The 17,592-nt window shown below is 45.9% G+C and overlaps 1 protein-coding gene across 2 annotated transcripts in view; it reads right to left on the bottom strand.

The window, feature by feature from the left end:
• The window catches only part of CREBRF (CREB3 regulatory factor), a 77,777-nt gene extending 61,330 nt beyond the window's left edge, over positions 1-16,447 (bottom strand). The window contains exon 1 of one of the 2 annotated variants that reach the window (XM_077472815.1): positions 16,319-16,447. The gene's annotated coding sequence lies outside the window, so the exon portion shown is untranslated. Of the gene's footprint in view, positions 1-14,045; positions 14,241-16,318 lie in introns of those variants that run through there. The other variant, XM_077472816.1, reaches the window with a different exon arrangement.
• Positions 16,448-17,592: the final 1,145 nt, after the last annotated feature.

The raw sequence follows: 17,592 nt of genomic DNA, 5'->3' as shown, positions 1-17,592 counted from the left end.
ACTGTGGAATTCCCTTAAGTCCTTCATGCAGGAATGTTTATTAAACCTGGTGCTAGCGCTAAGAGGAAAAAGTGGCAACTTATAGATCAGCTACTATCAGAAATTAAACAACTTGAAATAACCAACAAGTCCAACCCTGACCTAAGCGCTTAACTTACCAATTTACAGAGAGTCCTCTGCACTCTCCTTTTGGAGAACTTTGAAAACATTCTAGATGCATGAACATGATTATACTAGTGGCAACAAAGCCAATAAACTGTTAGCCAGGCATCTTCAAGGCGTTAGAAAAAAAAAAAAAAAACACACACTTTCTCTATCCCCGTCACCAAGCAAAAAGTGTTGAATCCACAGGAGATTGCTGATGCTTTTAGCTGTTTCTATAGTTCCCTATAAAATTTGAGGGAAGATTCAGCAACCCCTCAGCCATCAACTGATATCTAACAAAGTACATCTACCCACTCTATTTTATTCGAATTTGGGGGCCTTAAATGCCCCCGTCACCTTAACTGGAGTTTGCAAGGTGTTAGATTCTCTCCCAAACGCTATATCACCAGGACCTGATGGCTATAGCGGTGAATACTTTAAAACAGTGATTCTCAACCAGGGATCCGTGGAACCCTAGGGTTCCTCCAAAGGTTGCTAGGGGTTCCTTCAGTATTGGGCAATTTCTGCCTCTCAGATAAGTTCTCACCGACACCACTGATCTTTTTAGCTATCTGTAAGGAGGTAATTCTTCCCAATGAACACAAGTGTAAGGACCAATCCTCTCACTGGCCATCACACTAATGTATCATGAGTTGTAGATTTCTCATTTTTAACAGGGGTTCCCTGAGACCGAATAACTATTTCAAGGGTTCCTCTGTGTTGAAAAGGTTGAGAAAGGCTGCTTTAATACATTTAAATATATACATTCTGCTGCCGCCTCTTCCTCTTTTCCTCAGGAAATGTTAAAGGCTCTTATCACACTGCCAAAACCAGGGAAGAGACCAGACTCTACTTAAAACTTTAGGCCAATTTCATTATTGAACCTTGATCTAAAACTATATAAAAACTTATAGTCATTAGACTTGTAGACATAATGCCTACCCTGATCCACCTAAGGCAGACAAAACGTCTGATGTCACAAGAAGGGTTAAAAATGTCATTCATTACACCAAGACCACAAAAACACCAGCCTTGCTTCCAGTGTAGACACAGAAAAGACGTTTGATCTCATCCACTAGAACTACAGTGGGGGATCGAAAGTTTGGGCACCCCATGTAAAAATGTGTATTAATGTGCATAACGAAGCCAAGGAAAGATGGAAAAATCTCCAAAACGGCATCAAATTACAGATTAGACATTCTTATATATATGCCAAATAAAGTTCGATTTTATTTCCATCCTTTACACTTTCAAAATTACAGAAAACAAAAAAAATGGCGTCTGCAAAAGTTTGGGCACCCTGCAGAATTTATAGCATGCACTGCCCCCTTTGCAAAGCTGAGACCTGCCAGTGTCATGGATTGTTCTCAATCATTGTCTGGGAAGACCAGGTGATGTCAATCTCAAAGGTTTTAAATGGCCAGACTCATCTGACCTTGCTCCAATAATCAGCACCATGGGTTCTTCTAAGCAGTTGTCTAGAAAACTGAAACTGAAAATAGTTGACGCTCACAAAGCTGGAGAAGGCTATAAGAAGATAGAAAAGCGTTTTCAGATGTCAATATCCTCTGTTCGGAATGTAATTAAGAAATGGCAGTCATCAGGAACAGTGGAAGTTAAAGCAAGATCTGGAAAACCAAGAAAAATATCAGACAGAACAACTCGCAGGATTGTGAGAAAAGCAATTCAAAACCCACGTTTGACTGCACGATCCCTCCAGAAAGATCTGGCAGACACTGGAGTTGTGGTACACTATTCCACTATAAAGAGATACTTGTAAAAATATGGTTTTCATGGAAGAGTCATCAGAAGAAAACCTCTTCTACGTCCTCACCACAAAAATCAGCGTTTGAACTTTGCAAACGAACATATAGACAAGCCTGAGGCATTTTGGAAACAAGTTATGTGGACCGATGAGGTGAAAATAGAACTTTTTGTCCGGAATGAGCAGAGGTACGTTTGGAGAAGAAAGGGCACAGAATTTAATGAAAAGAACCTCTGTCCAACTGTACTTCAACGAGGTTCTGATAGAATTTGGTTTCTTGGGACATATCATTTCCTCTATCATGGCGCTCTATACCTGCGCCTCAGCCCAAGTATTCATAGAAGGCACACAATCCCAACCCTTCCTCATTACCAATAGTACTAGATAGGGCTACCCCCTGTCCCCGCTATCTTTTAATCTCCTAATGTAGCCTTTGGCCTCAAACTTCCATTCACTACCGAGTATCACTGGCTTCCAAATTGGTAGCAGTGTCCACTCTATAAGCTTATTTACTGATGACAAATCCTGAAACCCTGTTGGTTGCAGTCCAAAATGCATTACACCTATTTCACACAGTCTCATGTTATAAGGTCAACAATATAAAATTTGAATCAAAATGATGGTACTTCCTCAATTACTCTATATATTTAGAACATTGTTATAGTGGCCCCAGATTCCTTCTTTAAATCTCTGCAATCTATTGTCAATAAGTTTGTGTAGTAAAACCAAACAGCACGTTGCGCCTTTAGCAACCTTTTTAAGCAGAGGAAAGCTGGTGGCATGGGTGATGTAGCCAAGGAGGATTTCCATTTTGCCACTATTTTACCACAATTAAAATATTGGTTCAGAATCATCCAAAAAGGGGCATCTCCCTTATGCCCCATACACACTATAAGATTTTCTGTAGATTTTTTCCTTCAGGTTTACCAAAACCATGTAGTAAAAGAGCCTGCCTGATTGCAAAAAAAAAACAAACGTGTGTAAGAAATTGCGTGGGGGTACTATTAAGCAGTAATGGCAATACTGCATGTCTGCAAAAAGGCAGCACACTTTTTTCGCATTACAGGAAAGCATATGATTTTGTGCCCCTTCCTGCAATGCACAAGTGTGAATGTAGCCTGAAGGTCCACTTTAGCTTCGAGAAATATTTAAAAAGTTACTTCATCTTTACCAAAAAACTGCATGTGCATAAAAGGGGCGTCTGTAGATAAAACAAACTGTGCAGCCTTAACTAAAGCAGAATAATGCCCTTGCTAGAGGTAGGCCATTTACGTATGCCATGAAGCCTGACTGGAAAACTCTCAGGATGCATCAAGGGATGTTGCTAACAGAGGCCCAGCTGATACTGTTTACATCCACTATCACAGCAGTAAGCTCTCAAACTTAGTAAGGGCCTTTTCACACGGGCATTTCTAACAGGTCCACCTGTCAGTTTCTCAGGCGGTCCTGATCAAATGCTCCATTCACCCATGACATATCTGCTGACACCCACTGCTATACGATCCGATCCTGTCCACCAAATCCAGATGGATGGTGACCCTATTATACCATCCGTCTGGTGAATCCAATCTCCCCATAGAAGAGAGTGGGACTCTGACATAGGGTGACCAGACATCCCCGGTTTCCGGGGACAGTCCCCTGATTGAGGACACTGTCCCCGAACCAAATCTGTCCCCGGTTTTGTCCCCGGATTGCATTTGAACAGGGGCTGGGGCAATTTCAAAGACAGTCAGTGCAGAATTAAAAAATAAATCTGAATTACACCCCCCCCCCCCCCCCCCGACTCTGCCACTCTGCCGCTCCTACTAGCTTAGGGTGTGGGGTGTATTTTTTTTCCATCATCTGTGCCCCTTTCTCATGATCATGTGCTGGTCTGAGCGGAGAGAATATTTCTTCAGTTTCGGGTGCATGCTCGTTCCGCTACTGCTCGCATGTTCTTCTGCCTTGGCTCAACTCCTGGCCAGCCATCTGCCCATCTCCTTGCCTTCCCTGGCAGAGTGATCTTCCTCCGCTCCCCACCCAGTAGTAGCCAGGGCCCAGAGAGTTAAGACTTGACAGGCTGTGAGGTGGGCAGCGGCGGTGATGGGCAGAGAGTCTCTAATTGCCGCCATTAATAGTAAGAAATAAATAAATAATATGTCCCCGGATTTCATTTAAAAAAAATCTGGTCACTTTACTCTGACAGGTCCGTCCCAGCACAGTGAGTGGAGACAGACCTGTCATCCACCTGCTCAGCGAGATCAGCAGATCAATCCCCTGCTGAGCAAGCCGAGTCCGTCAGACATACCTGTGTGACAGGACCCTTACTGCATCAGAGGAAGGAAAGAGTATGCGAGGGGGTTTGAAACAAAGAAAGCACTCCTGTGATGGCAGAGGTAAACAGTAACAGCTGGACCTCTCTTAGCAACATCCTGGGATGGCTCAAACTTATCTGCATAGGCAATTTTTTGGTAAAGGTGAACTAAGCTTTTCAAATGTTTACATTGTACATTGGATTAATAAAAGTAAAACTACACCTAAAGCAAGATAGTAAAACCGACAGAAGCAGCAGGTAGCCGACATGATTACCTCTTTGCTGTGTGGCACCCAACATCTCTGACATCGATATGCAAATAAAAAGCCGCTATTTAGCTAAGAATAGGCATACTACATACACCCTCCCCCACTTGGTGAGAATGTCTAGGCCTGCTAATAGGTGGCTCTGTTACCATGCATTGGGATTGATTTACTAAGGCCCGAATCACAACTTTGCAGGTTGCAGTTTGCAAATTCCAGGTGCATTTTGTGTTTTTTTAATATACGTTTTAGATCCATTGAAGTCTTTGGAACCAAAAATCAGAACAAAGCTCCTGGTTGTTTCCATAAAAATGCACAGATGTGAATGTGACCCATAGGAAACCATGTTAAATGGACTGTAATGTATTTCTGCAAAACTGAAAACACACAATCAAAAAATAAAAATAAAAAATGCATAGGTGTGATCCGGGCCTAACATTGGAAAATGCTAAATCTAGTGCAGCTGTGCATGAAAACTAATCAGTTTTTTTTTTTTTTAAGTTAGAAGCTGATTGGCTACTATGCACAGCTGCACCAGTTTCAGTACCGTAAATAAAACGCATTGTATTGTAGAATGAGAGAGCTGTGTACTACAAGGAAAGAAACTGCTTGAGGCACCATACAGCACTAGTGTGAAAGTTTCTATAGTAACCAGGGTTTTCTTTTACACACAGATTTGTTTTTAAAAAGATAGCTACAGTCATGCATTTATTTTCTTATTACTGGAGTCTGTGACTCTCAGGGACATGTAAGGTCTATGCTGATTTTTTACAGCACAGTACAACGTACAGTGTACAAATAGAGGGTGGTGGTACTGCAGTGAGCAGACTAGGACAACCCTAGGAATTTGGTGCTCAAGGACATTTACTGAAAAGAAAACAGTGGACAAAAATACATCAAGACCAACATTTCAGGAAAACACCAGTCCTTTTTCATTTGGTGCTTTTGCCTAGAGAATAGAGCACAGGCTCGAAGCGTCAGTCTTGATGCATTTGGTCTACTAGTTTCTTTTTACTAAACGTCAGATTCTGGAGTGCAGGCATCTAATCTCATTAGTAAAGTTTGCCCAGGAGGGGGGAGTTAGAATCATTTCAGGTTTTTATTGGTTTTTGTGTCCCTCCTGGGGAGATTTCCCTCACTTCCTGTCCCCAGTGGTGACATAGACCACAATAAAAACCTGGGAAAGTGGATAGTTAGCACTGGACCCTAGGGTTCTCCTATTAGTATTACTAACCAGTAGTATAATAGTATGGGTACAAGTTGCGCTTACCAGGCTGGCAGCTTTTACACTCCATTGGAATTCTAATCGCTTCGTATGCAATACAGAACAGCAGATCTATGACTGAAGCAGCACATGTTAACAGTCCAGATACAACTTCATTCTAGTATAGGGTCTGAAGGCATAAAAATGGATAAACCAACGAGTTTGCCTTTTTAAGCCCTCATCAGGACTTGAAATTGCAAACAACGTGGAAGAACTGATTGAGAATAAGGCCACATCACCACTAGTGCATCTTGTCATGCGACTGAGGAACACAGTCGCATGACAAGTTGCAATCAGTTGATTTCAACGGCACCCGTTCCAGTCTATGTGACTCAAAGGTTCCTGCAATACTTTGATGCTATTATCTTGCAACTGATAATTATAACTTAGACTTATAAATTTGTACCCCAACACTTCATATTCCCAATATGTGCCTGCTGTACCATGTACCTCCTGTTATCTTTGTATTGCTTCCTTTATGTGAAATCAATTGCCATCAGACCTTATATGAAAGCCAAATCCTCGGCTCCTCGAAGATCCACTCGATAAAATTTTGTGAATGTATGCACTGAAGACCAGGTAGCAAGCCTTACAAATCTGAGCCACAGATACCTGATGGCGAAAAGCACAGGAGGTTCCTACACCCTTGGTAAAATGAGCTCTCACCCTAAAGGGAGGCGCTTTACATTTCAGACCATAGGCCTGAATGACAAATTGATGGACCCAATTGGCAAGGGAAACTTTGGAAGCTGCCTGCCCCTTCTTGGGGCCTTTAGGTAAAACAAAAAAGGAGTCTGATCCTCGGATCTCCACAGATCTAGACAAATAAACCTTGACTGCGGGACAATGTCCAAAGAATGCAGATGTCTCCCTTCCACCGAATGAGGCTGAGAGAAAAAAAAACGAAAGGCTGACACCCCTTTTGGCAAAAAGGGATGGAACAGGTTGTAACACGACCCTGTCGGGATGGAGGATCAAGTACAGTTCTAAATTTAGGCTCCGACACCCTTCTAGCCGAGGCGATGGCTATCAGGAAGGCTAGCTTGCATGACAGCAAGTCTAATGGAATTTCCTTGATAGGTTCAAATGGTTGTTTCTGTAAGCACCAAGGTCAAGTTCCAAGGACACATAGGTGACCTAATGGGGGAAGCAAGCGAGTTGCCCCCTACATAAAAGTTTGGATCAGTGCATGGGAAGCTAAAGGCCTTTGGAAGAATACTGATAGAGATCAAGTTTTGGCCCTGATTGTCACCTCCATCAGAGCTGAACGACTCCTGGTACCGTCTCTGTGGTTTATACAGGCCACTGCCGTGGCATTGTCGGACTGAACCCCGATAGGGAAGTCCTGAAGCTCCACCATCTGTGACCGTAGGGCCGGTCGTTCTGCCCATAATTCCAGGACGTTGATGGGCAGGATCTGTTCTGTCCTTGACCATTTCCCTTGAGCTGTGAGAAACTCTAGGGTTGCTCCCAGCCTGAGAGACTGACATCTGTAGTCAGTACTCTACAAGTTACCGGGAGGAAGGATCTTCCCTTTTGCAAGTTCTGACCCTGCTTTTCCAAGTCAACAAGATGTCTTGTTGTAGAGGCCTGGAATGAAACTGTGCATAGGGCATCGCCTTAAAGGAGGATACCATCCTCCCTGGAAGACTCATGCAGAGCTGAATGGAGGGTTGTCTGGTGCCCCTTATCTGATGCACCCGATTCTTTATGACACAGATCCTTGTGGGTAGCAAGAATAGTCTTGCTTGGACCGTATCTAGGATCAGACCTAAATACTTTAGACTTTGAGCTGGTCTCAAGGTTCACTTTTCGGTATTTATGATCTAGCCTAAGCTTTCCAAATACTGCACTGTGCGTGTTATGTTCTGTTCTAGAGCCTGTAGTGGGTGATCTCTGAACAGGTCATCCAGATGGGGAAAGGGGAAAGCCTGTGTGGCCTGAAGAGGCCTCAGGGATCCCAAAGAGGACCAGGGAGGGGTAAGTAACCTCTGCAAGAGGCAACTTAAAGGCAAAACGAACCATTTCAGTAAAAGTCAAGATCAAAAGCCTCTGTGATTGAGACGCAGACACCAACTGGATAGCTTCTTGTCCAGATTGCTCTGAAGCAGACTCATCTGCCAGGCCATCCACAGAATCCTGAGCTTTAAGCTCTTCCCCATCCTCAGCCCATTCCTGCTCCAGACTGGGAGGCTCTGGGAGGGGGGATCTGTCACGCTTCTTGCCACTCTGTGGGATGGAGGCAAACCTGCCAGCAATCCAATGATGTATGAAAAAAAAAAAAAAAGTGTATTTATAATGTTTTTGTATATCTGTACAAAAATGTTTTTCCTTTCATTTCTATTAAAGTGAATGGGTTGTTTTACAAGGTGATCTTTTACAATCACTTTAAGTGCCAGAGGCTGCACTAGTTGAAAAGCAGCCTAAAATAAGCAGCTGGTTTAGTAGCCTGTTAAACCAACTACTGAGGAGATCTGTGTCTGTCTGTCTGATATCACATTGATAACAATACATATTCAACCTCAATGAGTCCGCCAGTACCATGATGCCATGATACTGGTGTATTCCCAGCACAGGCAGTGTTGGCAGGGATACTATGAGTGCGTATACAAGGGTGGCTAAGACAGGACTCCACGGGACCCTACATGCCAAGTAGCCACCCATACAATGCAAATCAAGGACCTGGTGAAATGAGAAAACAGAAATGCAGACACTTAAGAGGAAGCAAAACACAATATAAAGTGCTGCCACCAGCTTCTCTAGCACAAACAAAAGGAGGGGGGAGTTACTCATTTCAAAAAGTAACAGTTTGGGCTGAAATTCTATTGATTGGGATATATATATATATATATATATATATATATATATATATATATATATATATATATATATATATATATATATATATATATATATATATATATCTCCCAAAGTATGCTTTGTTCTTTTTAAAGCAGAACTCCGGGGAGAAAAAAAAATCCCATGCAGTGGGTCTGTACCTGCACTGCATAGGTTAACCACTCGGCCAGAATAGTAATTTATTCTAGCCATCAAAATCAATTAACGTGCGTTCAGTCTCGAGTGTGTTTTTTTTTTCTCCAAAAACACTGCTGCTCCTGGATGCGCTGGCAGAGGGGGTTTTTTCCCTGCCTCTAAACCAGCCTTTTTCAACCAGGGTGCCCAGGGTGCCTTAAGGCTTCTTCAGAGGTGCTTTGGCAAAGTGCCTAAAAAATTTACCCAAAATTGTACAAAAGCCATCAGGTGAATGAAGCCTGCCTTTTAATTACACAAAGCCACAGGTTTTCATTATGCACCATTACAACTGTCTAGATACTGGCATCCTAACAACAAATAATGTTATCACTTGATAAGGATGATGTCTGTTGCATCCATAGCATCCTTGTTTGATCCTCCTCTGCCTCTCTCCCTCAGCACTGGGGTCACATTAGAGCTGACTGATGGAGAAACTGAGGGAGAAGAGAAACATTTTAATACTAGTCAGTACTAGACATGTGCAGAGTAAAATATTTCGTTTCGGAATTTCGTTTTCGTCCGAAAACTTAATTTATTTAGTTACTCCCGAAATTCGTTTTTATTCATTTCGTTTTTCGTTCAAAAATTGCATTCGTCCGAAAATCCACATGAATTACGGTCGAATCTGTCTTGGAAGGCTTATGGTGTCTGTCAATGTATAAAGAAGATTTGACGGAGCTAACTATATAGCATACTTTAGAACCCTATTAAAGTCTATGGGACTCCAACGTTCAAAATCTAAAGTGCTAATTTTAAAGGCTAATTTGCAAGTTACTGTCCTAAAAAGTGTTTGGGGACCTGGGTCCTGCCCCAGGGGACATGTATCAATGCAAAAAAAAAGTTTTAAAAACGCCCGTTTTTTCGGCAGCAGTGATTTTAATAATGATTAAAGTGAAACAATAAAAAGTGTAATATTCCTTTAAATTTCGTAGGGGGGGGGGGTTGTCTATAGTATGCCTGTGAAGGGGCGCATGTTTCCCGTGCTTAGAATTGTCCCTGCACAAAGTGTCATTTATGCAGGAAAAAAAGTCCTTTAAAATCACTCGCAGCTATAATGAATTGTCGGCTCCGTAATACAGAGAACACTCATTGAAAGTCATTGATAAAAAAATAAATAAATAAATAAATAAAAAAGTGTGGGGGTCCCCCAAATTCAATTACCAGGCCCTTCAGGTCTGGTATGGATATTAAGGGGAACCCTGCCTCAAATTTAAGAAAAAATTGATGTGGGGTTCCCCCTAAAAATCCATACCAGACCCTTTATCCGAGCACGCAACCTGGCAGGCCGCAGGAAAAGAGGGGGGACGAGAGAGCGGCCCCCCCCTCCCTCCTGAACCGTACCAGGCCACATGCCCTCAACATTGGGAGGATGCTTTGGGGGTCTGTGACCCCTCAAAGCACCTTGTCCCCATGTTGATGAGGACAAGGGCCTCATCCCCACAACCCTGGCCGGTGGTTGTGGAGGTCTGCGGGCGGGGGGCTTATCAGAATCTGGAAGCCCCCTTTAACAAGGGGACCCCCAGATCCCGGCCCCCCCCCCCTGTTTGAAATGGTAAGGGGGTACAAAAGTACCCCTACCATTTCACAAAGAAAGTGTAAAAAATGGTTAAATAAAACAAACACACTTTTGAAAAATTCCTTTATTAAAAATAAAAAAAAAAGATTCCAGCGGCGGTAATCCACTCTTGCTATCCAGCGACGGACGGTCATCTCTCCAGCGATGTCTCATCTCATCCAGCGCAGCGATCCATCCTTCTTCTGTCTCCTCCACGGAGACACTGCAGGCATTCCGGCGGCTGACGTTTCTTATATACGGAGGGCGGGGCCACCCGTCACCTGACCCCGCCCCCCTCTGACGCAAGGGGAAACCCGGGGTTCCCCGTGACGTATGGGTGACCCCGCCCCCCCTCTGATGTAACGGAAACCTGCCTGTGTTACATCAGAGGGGGGCGGGGTCACCCATACGTCACGGGGAACCCCGGGTTTCCCCTTGCGTCAGAGGGGGGGCGGGGTCAGGTGACGGGTGGCCCCGCCCTCCGTATATAAGAAACGTCAGCCGCCGGAATGCCTGCAGTGTCTCCGTGGAGGAGACAGAAGAAGGATGTATTCGCTGCGCTGGATGAGATGAGACATCGCTGGAGAGATGACCGTCCGTCGCTGGATAGCAAGAGTGGATTACCGCCGCTGGAATCTTTTTTTTATTTTTAATAAAGGAATTTTTCAAAAGTGTGTTTGTTTTATTTAACCATTTTTTACACTTTCTTTGTGAAATGGTAGGGGTACTTTTGTACCCCCTTACCATTTCAAACAGGGGGGGGGCCGGGATCTGGGGGTCCCCTTGTTAAAGGGGGCTTCCAGATTCTGATAAGCCCCCCGCCCGCAGACCTCCACAACCACCGGCCAGAGTTGTGGGGATGAGGCCCTTGTCCTCATCAACATGGGGACAAGGTGCTTTGAGGGGTCACAGACCCCCAAAGCATCCTCCCAATGTTGAGGGCATGTGGCCTGGTACGGTTCAGGAGGGAGGGGGGGCGCTCTCTCGTCCCCCCCCCCTCTTTTCCTGTGGCCTGCCAGGTTGCATGCTCGGATAAAGGGTCTGGTATGGATTTTTAGGGGGAACCCCACGTCAATTTTTTTTTTAATTTGATGCGGGGTTCCCCTTAATATCCATACCAGACCTCAAATTTTTTCTTAAAAATCTGGTAATTGAATTTGGGGGACCCCCATGCTTTTTTATTTATTTATTTTTTTATCAATGACTTTCAATGAGTGTTCTCTGTATTACGGAGCCGACAATTCATTATAGCTGCGAGTGATTTTAAAGGACTTTTTTTCCTGCATAAATGACACTTTGTGCAGGGACAATTCTAAGCACGGGAAACATGCGCCCCTTCACAGGCATACTATAGACAACCCCCCCCCCCCCCCCCTACGAAATTTAAAGGAATATTACACTTTTATTGTTTCACTTTAATCATTATTAAAATCACTGCTCCCGAAAAAACGGCCGTTTTTAAAACTTTTTTTTGCATTGATACATGTCCCCTGGGGCAGGACCCAATCTCCTATTCTATATCGAACTGTTGTAAAAATGAAAACGAACGAAAATAAAGCATTTATTTATGTCGGATCTTTCGTTTTTCGGATTTTGTGCTTTCGTTATCGTTTGTCAAAACGAAAACGAAAATAGCTGAAATTCGGACGAAAATGCATTCGGACGAAAATGAATGCACATGTTTAGTCAGTACCCGTACCAGTGTGCAAAAGTGTATTTGCTTTTGAAAAAACATCACCTTTAAACATTGGGTATCCTACAGGTGCGGATGTTGCTGCATTATGTAAAATAGTTTTTTACGTTGCAGAATGGGATGCCCTGAGACTGTCTTGACTGAAAAAGGTTGAGAAAACACAGCTCTAAACTAGGGTTGCCATCTCATCCCTTTAAACCCGAACACATATTAATTACACAGGTTCTGTGGCTGATCAAGGTGATAAACTCACATGGTGCCTTATCTGCATTTAAAGTGGGGTACCCCCTAAAAAAAAAAAAATTAAAAGTCAGCAGCTACAAATACTGCAGCTGCTGGCTTTTAATAATCGGACACTTACCTGCCCCAGGGTCCAGCGATGCGGGGGAACGAAGCCCCCCCCCCTCGCTCCCCGCGCCGTCATGCATACTGTGGGCACCCGGCTGTGGCTTCACAGCCGGGCACCCACTGCGCATGCGCGAGCGGTGCAGGGCGCCGTGATACGCCGTACAGTCACCTGGGACACATGACAGGTCCCAGGTGAATGTGCGGCGCGAGGGGAAGTGATGTCACCAGCCCGGGCAATGAAGAAGGCAGACTACGAGGGACCCCCTAGCAACCGGTATTTAGAGGTGAGTAAAAAATTTTTTTTTTGCCAATTATTTTTTTTTTTTTTTTTTTTACGAATTTTAAGTAGTTTTATTTTTTTGGTGGCAACACCACTTTAATTAGCCACAGAACCTGTGTAATTCAAAGGTGTTTGGGTTTAAAAAAATGAAGCGGCAATCCTACTCTAACTGCCTATGTGTGTATGGAGGGATGTTTAGAGGAAATAAAAAATAAATACATAAATAAAAAAAGCCAGACGCCCTAGAAGCAGCGTTTTTTTCAATGCTCACTGTGCATGAGTCCTTAAAGAGAAGCGCCACCCAAAAGGGGAAGCTCAGCTTGTTTGCTACCTTCACTGCCACATTTGGTACCTATGGGGGGCAGCGGATACCTGTCATAACCAGGTACTCACTCCCACTTACGGGTAATATCACTGCAATCGTTGCGGCGATCTACAAAATTTCCGGCCCTTCCTCCTTTCCTAAGCTGCCTTCTGGGAGACACACAAGTCCCAGAAGACAGCGGGACCAGTCAGAAAGCGCAGTGCGACTCACAGTAGGAAACAGGCTTTGAAGCCGCAAGGTTTCACTTCCTGCTTCCCTTAGGCTGGATTCACACCTATGCATTTTTAGTGATTTTTGCATTTTGCAGATTTGCACTATAGTCCATTTAACATTGTTTCCTATGGAACAAGTTTTGTTGTGCAAATCTGCAAAAAGCACAAAAAAAAAAAAAAAAGGGGGCTAGGTGTGAATCCAGCCTTAGTGAAAATGCCAGCGGCTCCACCCAGAGCCGATGGACAGATCGGCTTGGCGTGCTGACATTGTGGGATCCCTGGACAGGCAAGCGTCCATATATTAAAAGTCAGCAGCTACAGTATTTGTAGATGCTGATTTTTAATTTATTTTTTTACAGGGAGGAACTCCCCTTTAAGCTTACATCTTTATGCCTTAAGCATAAAGATTTTGCTGGACTAAACTAAAAAATTCCAGCAGCTGTCATAAGACTGGAACAGTGAATGCTTCTGTGTGATTGCAGTCACTGTTCCACTGACTTCCTTTGCGCCTGGCTGCGGTGATTTGTCAATAAATGTTTTTTGATCCGGATGGGGTCAGCGTGGCCCCCTAGGGCTTGAACTTTGGACGATTCACAGGAATTAGCCAAAACGAGCGCCTTGTATGGTTCGTTTTTTAGACAGGTGTCCCCCAGAGCTAGATTTCCCCACCTGTGTGATTGCTGCTCATCTCCTGGACTGAAGGCAATGGTCACCATGACAACTATATAGGGTATAGAAATAAAAACCTGACAATGGGGGTTAATGCTTCCCCACTTCATCATCCCAACCCCCCCCCCCTCAGGCTATGACCTGTCTCTAGAGTTCCACTTTCAGCAGGCAGAGGGAAAACACATCATACACATTAGTTACCGTTTACTAGTTGTTTTCATATCCTCTGAAGCCAGGAAGGAGGTGACCATTCATATCCATACCAGTAACAGGCATAGAACTGTCTTTAGTTGGGGGAATGAGCAGCTCTGCTCACATTAAAGAGTGCAGACATTGAAGGCACAAAACTAGGGAATGCCAGCCATGCCCCTCCGCTCACACCCCTCTCTTGCACTATACAGCCAACATGGCTTCAGCTCCTGCTCCGAGCCAGCCTAACCTCGTGACGGAAGCACAACGACGCCGCTCATTGGATACAACGGCTGCAGACTCCTGTTCCCATTCGTCGCGGGCGCTGTCGCTTAGAGACAAGCTCCCGCCTACCTCCTCCCCGCAAAGTTGCTGTGACTGAACACATAAACAATCCCCAGCTTCATTCAATGTGAGGGGCGGGCGGGAGAGCAGAGGCCCAGCTGCCTCTTCCTCCTCCCTCCCCCCCCCCCCCCGTATTGTAGAAGAAGCACAGGAGCTGACTGACGGTGGGGGCATTAGAATGATTATGTAAAACACGAGGCCCCTCCCCTCATGTGCTCACACCCCCTGGACATGCAGAGTCCTCTATTCAGCGACACACCCCCTTCTCTGCCATCACTGCATGTAAACAACAGGCCCGGACACATCTAGGAGTATCCTCGGCACACCTACCAGTGCCCACTACACGAGACAAGGAGTGCCATAGTGCTCTACACAAGCCTGAGAAACACTGCCCTATATACTGATACTGATCTATATACTGGTCTGCATCAGCCCCAGCCCACCGAGCAGGAAAGTCCCAGACCAGATCACAGAGGTCACAGCTTCGCCACCCCTTCCAAACACAAGGGGCCCCACCCTCCTATTATTTGCTGGAGGTACCCCATGCCACCCATATAGTCTACTGGAGGTACCCCATGCCACCCATATAGTCTACTGGAGGTACCCCATCCCACCCATATAGTCTACTGGAGGTACCCCATCCCCCCCATAAAGTCTACTGGAGGTACCCCATCCCCCTAATATCTGCTGGAGACACCCCATCCCACCCATATAGTCCACTGGAGGTACCCCATCCCACCCATATAGTCCACTGGAGGTACCCCATCCCACCCATAGAATCCACTGGAGGTACCCCATCCCCCTAAGTTCTGCTGGAGGCACCCCATCCCACCTATATAGTCTACTGGAGGTACCCCATCCCACCCATACAGTCTACTGGAAGTACCCCATCCCACCCAAATAGTCTACTGGAGGTACCCCATCCCCCTAATATCTGCTGGGCGCACCCCATCCCACCCATACAGTCTACTGGTGGTACCCCACCCCCCTAATATCTGCTGGAGGCACACCATCCCACCCATATAGTCTACTAGAGGTACCGCACCCCCCTAATTTCTGCTGGAGGCACACCATCCCATCTATATAGTCTACTGGAGGTATCCCATCCCCCTAATATCTGCTGCAGGCACCCCATCCCACCGATATAGTCTACTGGAGGTACCCCATCCCCCTAATATCTGCTGGAGGCATCCCATCCCACCGATATAGTCTACTGGAGGTACCCCTATCCTCCCTCATAGTCCACTGGAGACAACCTATCCCACCCATATAGTCTACTGGAGTACCAGTCTATCCCATCCCATCCCATCCAAACTCAGCAGGGGGCCCTCCATCTCTTCTAGATTTACCTGAAGGTGCCTCATCCCTTTCTATATTCAGCTGATGTTCCCCTATCCCTTCAATATTCAGATAGTGACACCTCACCAATTCTATGATCATCTAGGAGGCCCCCCAGTCTTTCTATACTCAGCTCATCATTAATGATCAGGCTCCTTGTAGCACAATACCAGTCTGTATGGATCATCTTTTATAATAAACACACCAATCGTATTACTTTCCATTAGGAGTCCCATGTGGTCGGCCGTATTTATTCGTGTCAATGGCTGAGCCTGGAATGGTATGAGTGGGTATGATTGTGGTGTGAGTGAGTGCATGGAGGGTGCAGATCAGAGGCCATTCCACCCACATACATACATACACAGTCACTGGCAGCTTTCTGTCAATGGTGCACCACGCCCCCTACACCTGACAGCAGCCTTCTCCCCCATCACACACACACACGGTGCTGGCAATCCTGGCAGTGACAAATGCCATATGATGAGCAGTCCTCTGCCCCCCCCCCCCCTCCTCCCGAATAGATCGGGCTGTCCTGGCAGGCATGCCCTGTCCCGTGCCCCTGTCTTACTTCAGCTGACCGCCCACCTCCCGTACCCCCTCACCTGTCACTGGTAGTTTGGAGAAGATGCTCGATGTGTGGGGTCAGGCGCTCCGCCGCCACTGATCACCCCCCCGGACAGTCTCCATGCTTTCTGCTTTGTTTTGTTTATTTCCTTCCTGACGGGTTCCCGGAAAGCGCGTGACTCCCCACCCATGTGACCCGCCACTGCACCAATCCCATTCGCCTGGTACCCGAGCCCAGCCAATAGGCGCTCACCTGTCAAGGGTGGAAAAAGGAGGGGAGGGGGGCGAGTCCCGAGCAGGAGGAGAGGGGCAGCAGAGAGCCCGGGGATGGCTCATACTTCGGACGCATTTACTCCTCCATACACTGACCGACTGACACCCAGGAGCAGGGGATGATCCATCCTCGTCCTCCCTGGGGGATCACCATGACAGGCGCTAGGGAGAGGAGTGCTGCTTATTGAGGGGGGGGGGGGGGGGTAATTAGCAGTCTAACATGAGAAGGGGATTCCCTTAGTGGGAGGGATCACAGCTCATTCATCCCCATATGGAGGGGGGGATTCCAGAGAGAAGATTTCTTTAGAAAGGCTGATGATAGGATTCATAGACGTCCTCCAATCAGCACTGACACCCTTTTTTCCAGCACTGGGATGGGGTGCCTCCAGCAGATATTAGGGCTATGGGGTACCTCCATTAGACTATATAGGTGGGATGGGGTACCTCCTGTAGACTATATGGGTGGGATGGGGTACCTCCAGTAGATTATATGGGTGGAATGGGGCACCTCCAGCAAATATTAGGGGGATGAGGCACCTCCAGTAGACTATATGGGTGGGATGGGGTACCTCCAGTAGACTATATGGGTGGGATGGGGTACCTCCAGTAGACTATATAGGTGGGATGGGGTGCCTCCAGCAGAAATTAAGGGGATGGGGAACCTCAAGTAGACTATATGGGTGGGATGGGGTACCTCCAGTAGACTAGGTGGGATTGAGTGCCTCCAGCAGATATTAGGGGGGGGTACCTCCAGTAGACTATATAGGTGAGATTAGGTGCCTCCAGCATAAATTAGGGGGATGGGGTACCTCCAGTAGACTATATGGGTGGGATGGTGTACCTCCAGTAGACTACATGGATGGGATTGGGTGCCTCCAGCAAAAATTAGGGGGATGGGGTACTTCCAGTAGACTATATGGGTGGGATGGGGTACCTCCAGTAGACTACATGGATGGGATTGGGTGCCTCCAGCAAAAATTAGGGGGATGGGGTACTTCCAGTAGACTATATGGGTGGGATGGGGTACCTCCAGTAGACT

Source organism: Lithobates pipiens, unplaced genomic scaffold, assembly GCF_037356315.1.
Source record: "Lithobates pipiens isolate NorthernLeopardFrog02 unplaced genomic scaffold, aLitPip1_a1.2 Scaffold_8, whole genome shotgun sequence".
In the NCBI taxonomy this organism is placed as follows: Eukaryota; Metazoa; Chordata; class Amphibia; order Anura; family Ranidae; genus Lithobates; species Lithobates pipiens.
Note: the sequence above shows the minus strand (reverse complement) of the source record. Positions and strands in the feature narration are given on the sequence as shown.